The 7,668-nt window shown below is 48.5% G+C and overlaps 1 long non-coding RNA gene across 2 annotated transcripts in view; it reads right to left on the reverse strand.

The window, feature by feature from the left end:
* LOC146782842 (uncharacterized) overlaps positions 1 to 5,107 on the reverse strand; it is a 54,029-nt gene extending 48,922 nt beyond the window's left edge. For both annotated transcript variants that reach the window (XR_014972082.1, XR_014972081.1), the window contains exon 1: positions 4,985 to 5,107. This is a non-coding gene — a long non-coding RNA (uncharacterized LOC146782842). The remainder of the gene's footprint in view (positions 1 to 4,984) is intronic.
* Between the last annotated feature and the right edge of the window lie 2,561 nt (positions 5,108 to 7,668).

Genomic DNA, 7,668 nt, shown 5'->3' on the forward strand with positions numbered 1-7,668 from the left:
AATTGCTTGTTCGCGATACTTTTTTCCTGTTCGCGATCGCTGTTTGCGTGCCCGGGGTGAAATATCTCGCGAACACGCATATGAAGAACGCGAACAAGCAAAAAATTTCGCGAAGTTGCGGAAAGCAGATTTTTGGGCAATTTCGCGTTCTCCGCGGAACGCGAAATTACCCAAATTTCGCAAATTCCGCGAGCGGAACGAAATTTACCGCCCAGGCCTAATTTATACTCAATACGAAAAGACTAATAAATGGAGAGAAACAAAGACAGGGACAAAAATGGATGACCTGTAAGGGAAGCAAAAGTTAGACATTTTCAAGTAATCTGAAAGTGTAAAAAACAATTGAACAATCAGCCACAAGAAGAGGAAGAGGTCTCCATAGCAGAATTAGAACGGATATGAATGAAATTTTTGAGTTCAGCAGGATCCTGGAAAGTCCAAGTCTGATTCTGGTGCGTAACTTTGAAAGTGCATGGGTGGAGTAGACCATATCTAGCACCAAGAGACCTCAAAGGAGCTCGTAGAGACAAAAATTCCTTCCGACGAGAGGCAGTAGCATTTGAAACATCTTGGGAGAGGTACACTCTGACCCAACCAGGAGATCTGACGCTTGGCCCTGGCTGCTGAGAGAACAGAGAGAAGATCTGTGAACTTCAAAAAAAGGATAATGACTCCCCTCGGTTTGGTTGATGTGGACGAGCGAGGACCAAGTCTATGTGCTCTCTGAATATTGAGGGAAGTGGTGGACGGCATATCCAAAAGCTTCGGGAGAAAGGAGGAGAAAAAATAGCACAGGATCATCCCCTTCTAAAGATTCCGGTAAACCATAAATACGAAGGTTATTCCTCCTGTTTCTATTTTCCAATTCCTCTGTATGCTGTTGAAGCGCCAAAACAGATTTTTCCAAGGAGGAGACCCTCTGGGAAGTAGATTGAAGATCCGAAATCTGTTGCTCCACAGATGTAACTCTGGTGTCCATGGACGACCATTTCTCCTCAAGAAACTGCATCTTACTGTTGGTCTCCTCCACAAATGGCCGAAGGGCACGAATCTCCTCAAAAAGCATCTCCATGGAAATAGGGGATGATGACTTCTCTGAAGAAGAGGCATCTTGTTTGAGACGCTTAGAAGATGTTGCTGACGGAGGCGAGGATTTGTTTAAAGGCGGCTGTGTTGAGGAGGAGCGAGGGAGAGCTACTCCCGCCATTGGGGCTGCCTTGGGAGGAGAGTCCGTCGTTGAGTGAGGTGAAGAAGTTACCACAGGAGAGTTCCCCGAAAGAGTAAAGACAAATTTTGGGTTACGTAACTTGCCCATAGAAGCCAATCGGAAATGACCAGCAGCAAGGAAGAGGGCGATTATAAGGTAAGACCAAAAAGTGAAGGTGTTCAGTCACATATAAGATGAAGCAGTAACCATAGGAGAGCTTGTGGAGTGAATAAAGAAATGTTCCGGGAGACAGTCCAGAATAAACAGATAGAGACAGGCCAATGCCGGACTATGCAAAAATGAAGAGTGCAGGGTCAGTGATCAACCAGGCCAAGGACGCTCCCATCAGAGGTAGAAACATAGTATGGAAGTCCTCATCAGAGGTTACCTCATTCCAGTAGCGTGAAGCAGCACAAGCAGTGAGGTAGTCATATGGCAAGGCAGTGTCCAAAAAAGAGGATGAATCGGCATTCAGGAGGTGCAGGACCCTAAAAAAGGGCAATGTGAAGTAAATGGAGGCAAGCCAGCAGCAAGACGAGCATCGCGCCTCAGATAAACAAAATGGCGGCCGCTCTCTGAGGAGAGAACGGACGCGGTGAAAAAAGAGGCAGCCCGGTCTTAAAAGTGTGTCAAAAAGCGCTCACCAGAAGCGCGCTGAATTCCCACATCAAAAACCGATGTTCATGATGTTAAAATCCTCTCCGGAGAAGAACCGGCAAAGAAAGGAAGCTCCGGTGCATCGGAGGTCCCGCGTCAGGCGGCCATCTTGCTCGGCGTCGTGGCCACGCCCCCCCCCCGCAGGGGGATTTTAAAGCGTCGATTCCAACTTTAATGTGATATGTTAAATCCTGCCATAACTGCAACACTTCACTATCTAATTACCATCTCACGTGATTGTGACATCGGTCATCACCTGTGAGTTAAAACATTGCATTGTTTTATCTACAGTTGTATCTGATTCCAGTCCAGTTGTGTTGGCAATACGTCTAGTAAGAGTGAGAAAGACGTACGTGTCTAGTCAAAATTAGAACTGTTCAGCAAACGTGAAAGAAGTGGCTTTTGCGGATTTGTTCTTTTGTAAGTCACTTTGAAGGGTTGATTAAACCTTCATAGTAGGTTTGTTGCTCTCTTTTAATCTCCTAAAGAAATCACACTACTGTAAATAACTATATTCCAACCCAGAACAAGTATACAAGTGATTAAAGCAAGCCTATGCACACGCTTGTATTAATTTCAATTCTTCGTAAGACGTTTGTCGAGTTTCTTCACAAATTCAATAAACACATATATCACACAAATTAGATCAATCAGTGTAGTTGTGATTTTCTTGTATCCTTTAATCCGAAAATTGCCCAGCCAACACGTGTTTCGTCTGGGAATGTACCCCACGACGACTTCTGGGCTTTACGGCAACTGCAAAAAGTGATGGACTCCTCCGCCGGTTGTAATTCCGTCCCGGCTGGTATGTTGATAACATGTAACTGACATTCACGATGATGTCCTTATTAAAACGGTTCCTTTCGTGTAGAGCAAAGTCCCGTGCAAAAACGTCCAAATTAAGGCAAGTGTTCCGTATTCATCGGCACTCCAAATACCTCTCAGTGAGTGCGCTGTCCGTGGTAATCGCGCTCTGAGGTTCCAATCCGAACCGCAAGTATAACAAGCATTTACAATGCAATGGTCTCGGCATTGGTAAAGTTAGAGCTATTGGCATTGCTAATGACATTATTTTTGTTTATGTTTTTAAAACATTTAAAGAAACGGCATTGTCATGAGCAATGCCAATAGCTCTAACTTTAACAATGCTGAGACCGTTGCATTGTAAATGCTTGTTAATTTAAGTGTGAGGCGTGAGCTCAAAAGGGACACCCTTTTCACAGACTACATAAGGACCGGCCGTGAGGAAATCTCAAGCATAATCCTTTCCTGCAGCAACATTACTCTTTAAATACAACACTTTTAAACAAGCATTGGCATGGCCAATAGGTCTCGCCTTTGGGACCTTATAAGTGTTTAGTTATCCAGCACAATATCCTTGGTGCAACAACATCAACTGTTGCATGGCTGAACACTTATAAGGTCCCAAAGGCGAGACCTGTTGGCTATGCCAATGCTGGTCCTTTTTGCCATAGCGTGATTTTTCCCCAACAGATAAAGTGAAGCGTAACCAGACATTAAAAAACAGGTAGAATGTACAAACACCGTGTGCTTTCCTAGAAACAAAGACAAGTTGTTTGGAAACGAGATGAATAAATGCCGTCTAGGGTGTGTTGCGGGCTGGTATCCACCCACAAGTCCACAATGGATGGGGTCGGCGGTATGCGTGGGAGACAGGACACTTTTGAAAAGGATGCCCTGGGGTGTCAATTCTTCCGGGCTGGGCCCCTCGGTGCGCGTGCACAGAGAGATGCCACGCACTCACATCAGCAAGGAGACACTTCCATCAAGACGCAGGTGAGGGCCTCACCGTTCATTGCAACAACCTGGATAGTTCTTTTAGGAGGTGCGCAGCTCCTAAAATATGGGTGTACCGGGTCCCCTGCCCTACCCCCCCCCAACATTGTGCTTTTTACCGCCCAAATGAGGTTCAGGGAATGCAATTTACGAGGGCGAGAGTACGTCCCTTCAATTAAGGCTCCGTGAACATATATGGGGGTCCATGAGGTATCGTCCGTGGGGCAAACACTGTGCAATTGTCTCTTCCGTTCTAAAGCCCTTCAAATGAAACAGGCTAACACTAACCTTTATTTTAGAGCGGTTTTGGAAGGGGGGGGGGGGGGGGGAGGAGATATATTTACTACAAAGGAAAGTCATGTTTTGTTCATCTCACTGCTTCCCATGGAGACAGTTTCCAGCTTTGTCCTTTCAGGAGACAATATCATGTATTCTGGGTGTTGTAGTCGCAGTGCACCTCCATTCCTCGATTTAGACTAAACTACTGATAGCCGAGATTCGTAGGTTAAGAGCCAGTGGCAGAGTATGGTGGCCGTGCTGCAAACAAGGAGAAGGCTTCTGGCTTATTTTGGGTGGTACAATACAAGAATGAGCACGGTTCATTGGGCCCCGGTGTCACTGCGCACGCTGCACCATTGGTAGCTACGAGCCTATGGCCGGAATCAGGGTCCGAGAAGGCCACTGTGCGCGTGACGCCATCATTAGTTTTGGTAAACAGCACTTTGAGTAGCTCTACAATTCCGCGAACGAGAGGCCGTTGAAAATTGAAATATACCTAAAGGCGGATTGCCGAGCGACTTCGTGCCTCACTGCCGGTACATAACTCCCACTGCTCTGGTTAAAACGCGGCTTGTACGTTCCTTTTCATTAAACTACACCGGAGCGCAAGCTGCTGTTAATCTCTGGTTTGATTTATTTTGCAAGTTGTACTGTCACACCGGGCAAAGGCGCGTGGCGGGTCTGAAGTTGCAGAAGAACCAGATGCAGTGGCTTTATTCAAGGGAAGCGCTTCACATTGACAGGGGTTGCTCGGTGCCGAGTTCCTGCACTTCTTTGTTTTGAGAGGGGGGAGTAGCGGCACTTCTCAGCACTGCTGAGAAACAGGGGGGGGAAGCACCAGCACTTCGCCGGAACCAACAGTAAGGGGTCACTCGGCCGCACTTCTATTTTCCCTTTTAAAGCACTGTTCAAGGGGGAAGGGGCCAGTTGGGTCCCTTGCGAGAGGAGTGGCGGAGACATGTGTAAACTAACTTTTTACCCACTGTCTAAAGCAAACACCCTTCACCGTGCACCGAGAATTGACAACAAATGGATATTAATTACCCAAAGTTTGCTCCTTCGCCGCATTCGAGTCACGGTCACCACAGCTCTCGCTTCTCCATCAGAGCACGCAGGTATGCCGCGTGCCCACCTGCACACAGCTCGGCTGATTGCACTCCCCCGCCGACCTCTCAACCAATCAGAGCCCACAATCAGCCGATGAGCGCGCCTGCCCAACCATCAGCCAATCGGAAGCCTTGATCAGCTCGCGAGCCTCCGCTACTCACAGCACAGCTCCACGCGCTACTGCAGGTGCAAGGTATTAATTTAGTTCAAGGCAAGCGAGGCTAGTGTCGAGCTCGACGCAAAGTGAGTTCCGGGAAGTGCAGTCCAATTAGAGAGTTGAGCTGAATTACCTACAAGACACTATGCAACTCCTGCAGTGCACCCAAATCACCCCTGTAAAGTCTCTTCTCCGGTCAGACCCGCTGTGCATTCCTGCGTCAGTCCACACCCGGCTCTGCCGATGTACATCCGTCAAACGTGCAGCACTGAGCTCACGGCTCTGCTGAGGTCCCTCGAGCTTCACCGGAAGTAACTTCCACTAATTGGGGCAAGAGAATTACCCCGGGTCCGCTGACACCTGCAGGGTGCGCGTTAACATAGGGTCTATGCTTCTCCCTGTCAATAAACCATCACCCACTCAAAGTATGTGCGAGTAGGGTGACCAACTGGCATTGGTGCTAATTCAGGACGGTGAGTGTAAAAATTCAGGACAAAGGGTCAAAATTCAGGACACAAATTCAGGACAGGAGGTCACAATTCACACACATCAGAGGAGGCCGCGCAATAGTGTATATAAGTAGGCCCAGCCATATCCAAACATATTCAACCATTTGCAAACCTATCCTTCATGTATCCTTCCATCTATCATTTCACTCATCCATCCTTTCACTCATCCATCCATCCATCCATCCTTTCACCCTATCCATCTGTACACTCATCCATCCACTCTTCCACCCATCCATTCATTCATACATCCAGCCATTTACCCTTTCACCCATCCAGCCATCCTTTCACTTATCCATCCTTCGTTCCATCCACCCACCCATCCATCTACTCATCCACTCATGAATCCATCTATTGACCCTATCACCCATCCATCCTTTCTCTCATCCATCTATCCTTTCACCCCTTCACTCATCTATTCATCCTTTTGTCGATCTACCCTCCCTTTCACTCACTCATCCATCCTTACATCCACCCTTTTACTCATCCGTCCATCCATTCACCCTTGCACTTATCAATTCTTCAATCCATCCATCATTTCACTCATCCATCCACCCACTCACTCACTCATCATCCACCTTTTCACTCATCCATCCTTTCACTCATCCATCCACCCTTTTACCCATCCAGCTACCCTTTCACCCATACATCCAGCTATTTACCTTTTCTTTCATCCATCCTTCCACTCACTCATCAATCCATACATCCTCTCTCATTATCCATCTATTCAATCGTTCATTCATCCATTCATCCTTTCACTAATTCATCCAGCCATCCCTTCACTTACTCACTCGCCCACCTTTTCATATTCATTTTGAGCTGAGCCTTTTTGAGAAGAGGCCCATCAAGAACTTCACCCTCACTGCAGGAGCCATTCCAGGACTGGGACAGAAGCCACCCAGGGCGGAGACAGGATCCACCACAGCGAGGGGGGGGGGGGGGACAGGAGTCACCACATGGGGGGAGGACAGGAGCCACCACATGGGGGGACAGGAGCCACCACATGGGGGGACAGGAGCCATCACTGGGGGGGGGGGGGCAGGAGCCATCACAGGAGGTGGAACAGGATCCACCAGGGTGGGCACAGGGGTGGGCATGCAGTATTCTAGGTCATCTTGGTCTCTTCCAGGGTGGGGTAGGGCTCCTATGTGCGAGGGGTGCCTACGTTGTAAAATAAACAAATACAGATAAAGGGAATAACTGCAGGGGCCCAAAAGTGTCCCCAGAGAGCCCGTCTCCAGCCTGTACCAATGTCCGAGTGAGATCCGAAGGCTGGATGTTTTTGATTCCACGGTCCACCTCAGGCCTCTCTTTACCTCCACCCCCCCCCCTCCCCCCGCGTTACTCCCACACGTTCCTTCTCGCCCCCGCGTTCTTTTTGGTCACTATTTTCCTATCGTTCTCTCCCTCTGTTTTCTGTCTTATTTTCTCTTGCTCTTGAGTTGAAGGCCGATGATGAGAAATATGCCCTGAATCAAAAAAAGAGTGGCAGCGCTAAGCGCCCACCACCACCGGTACAAATTAGGCGCTATAGATAGTTCACCCATTCTAATTTGAAGTGTGCTCTCTTGTAAATACTTTTCATGGGGCAGGCTCAGGACCGGTAAATGACGAGATGTCACGCGAGGCGCCTTCCTATTTAGTAACCCACCCCTGGGACTCCAGTACTTGTACCGACGGCTCCGTCAACGCATCTGCCTCCAGCCCCACTGATATTGCGGCCCAGGGCCCATGAAGAGCCCCGTTCCGTTCCAGTGCTTGAAGCAGCGCGTCTACCAGAGTGTCTCAGCGCCATCATGCAGCACTGGCGGATATTCCAGCACCGGTACTTAAAGCTCCAGCCATGTGTACATCACCCCTGTGACCTGCAACTCCCATGCAGCGTAACTGCACCTACTCGCAGCAATCCCGACACACCTTGAATCTGACCTGCAGCCTCCTCTGACACCCCAGAACTG

Source organism: Triturus cristatus, chromosome 12 (genome assembly GCF_964204655.1).
Source record: "Triturus cristatus chromosome 12, aTriCri1.1, whole genome shotgun sequence".
NCBI lineage: Eukaryota > Metazoa > Chordata > Amphibia > Caudata > Salamandridae > Triturus > Triturus cristatus.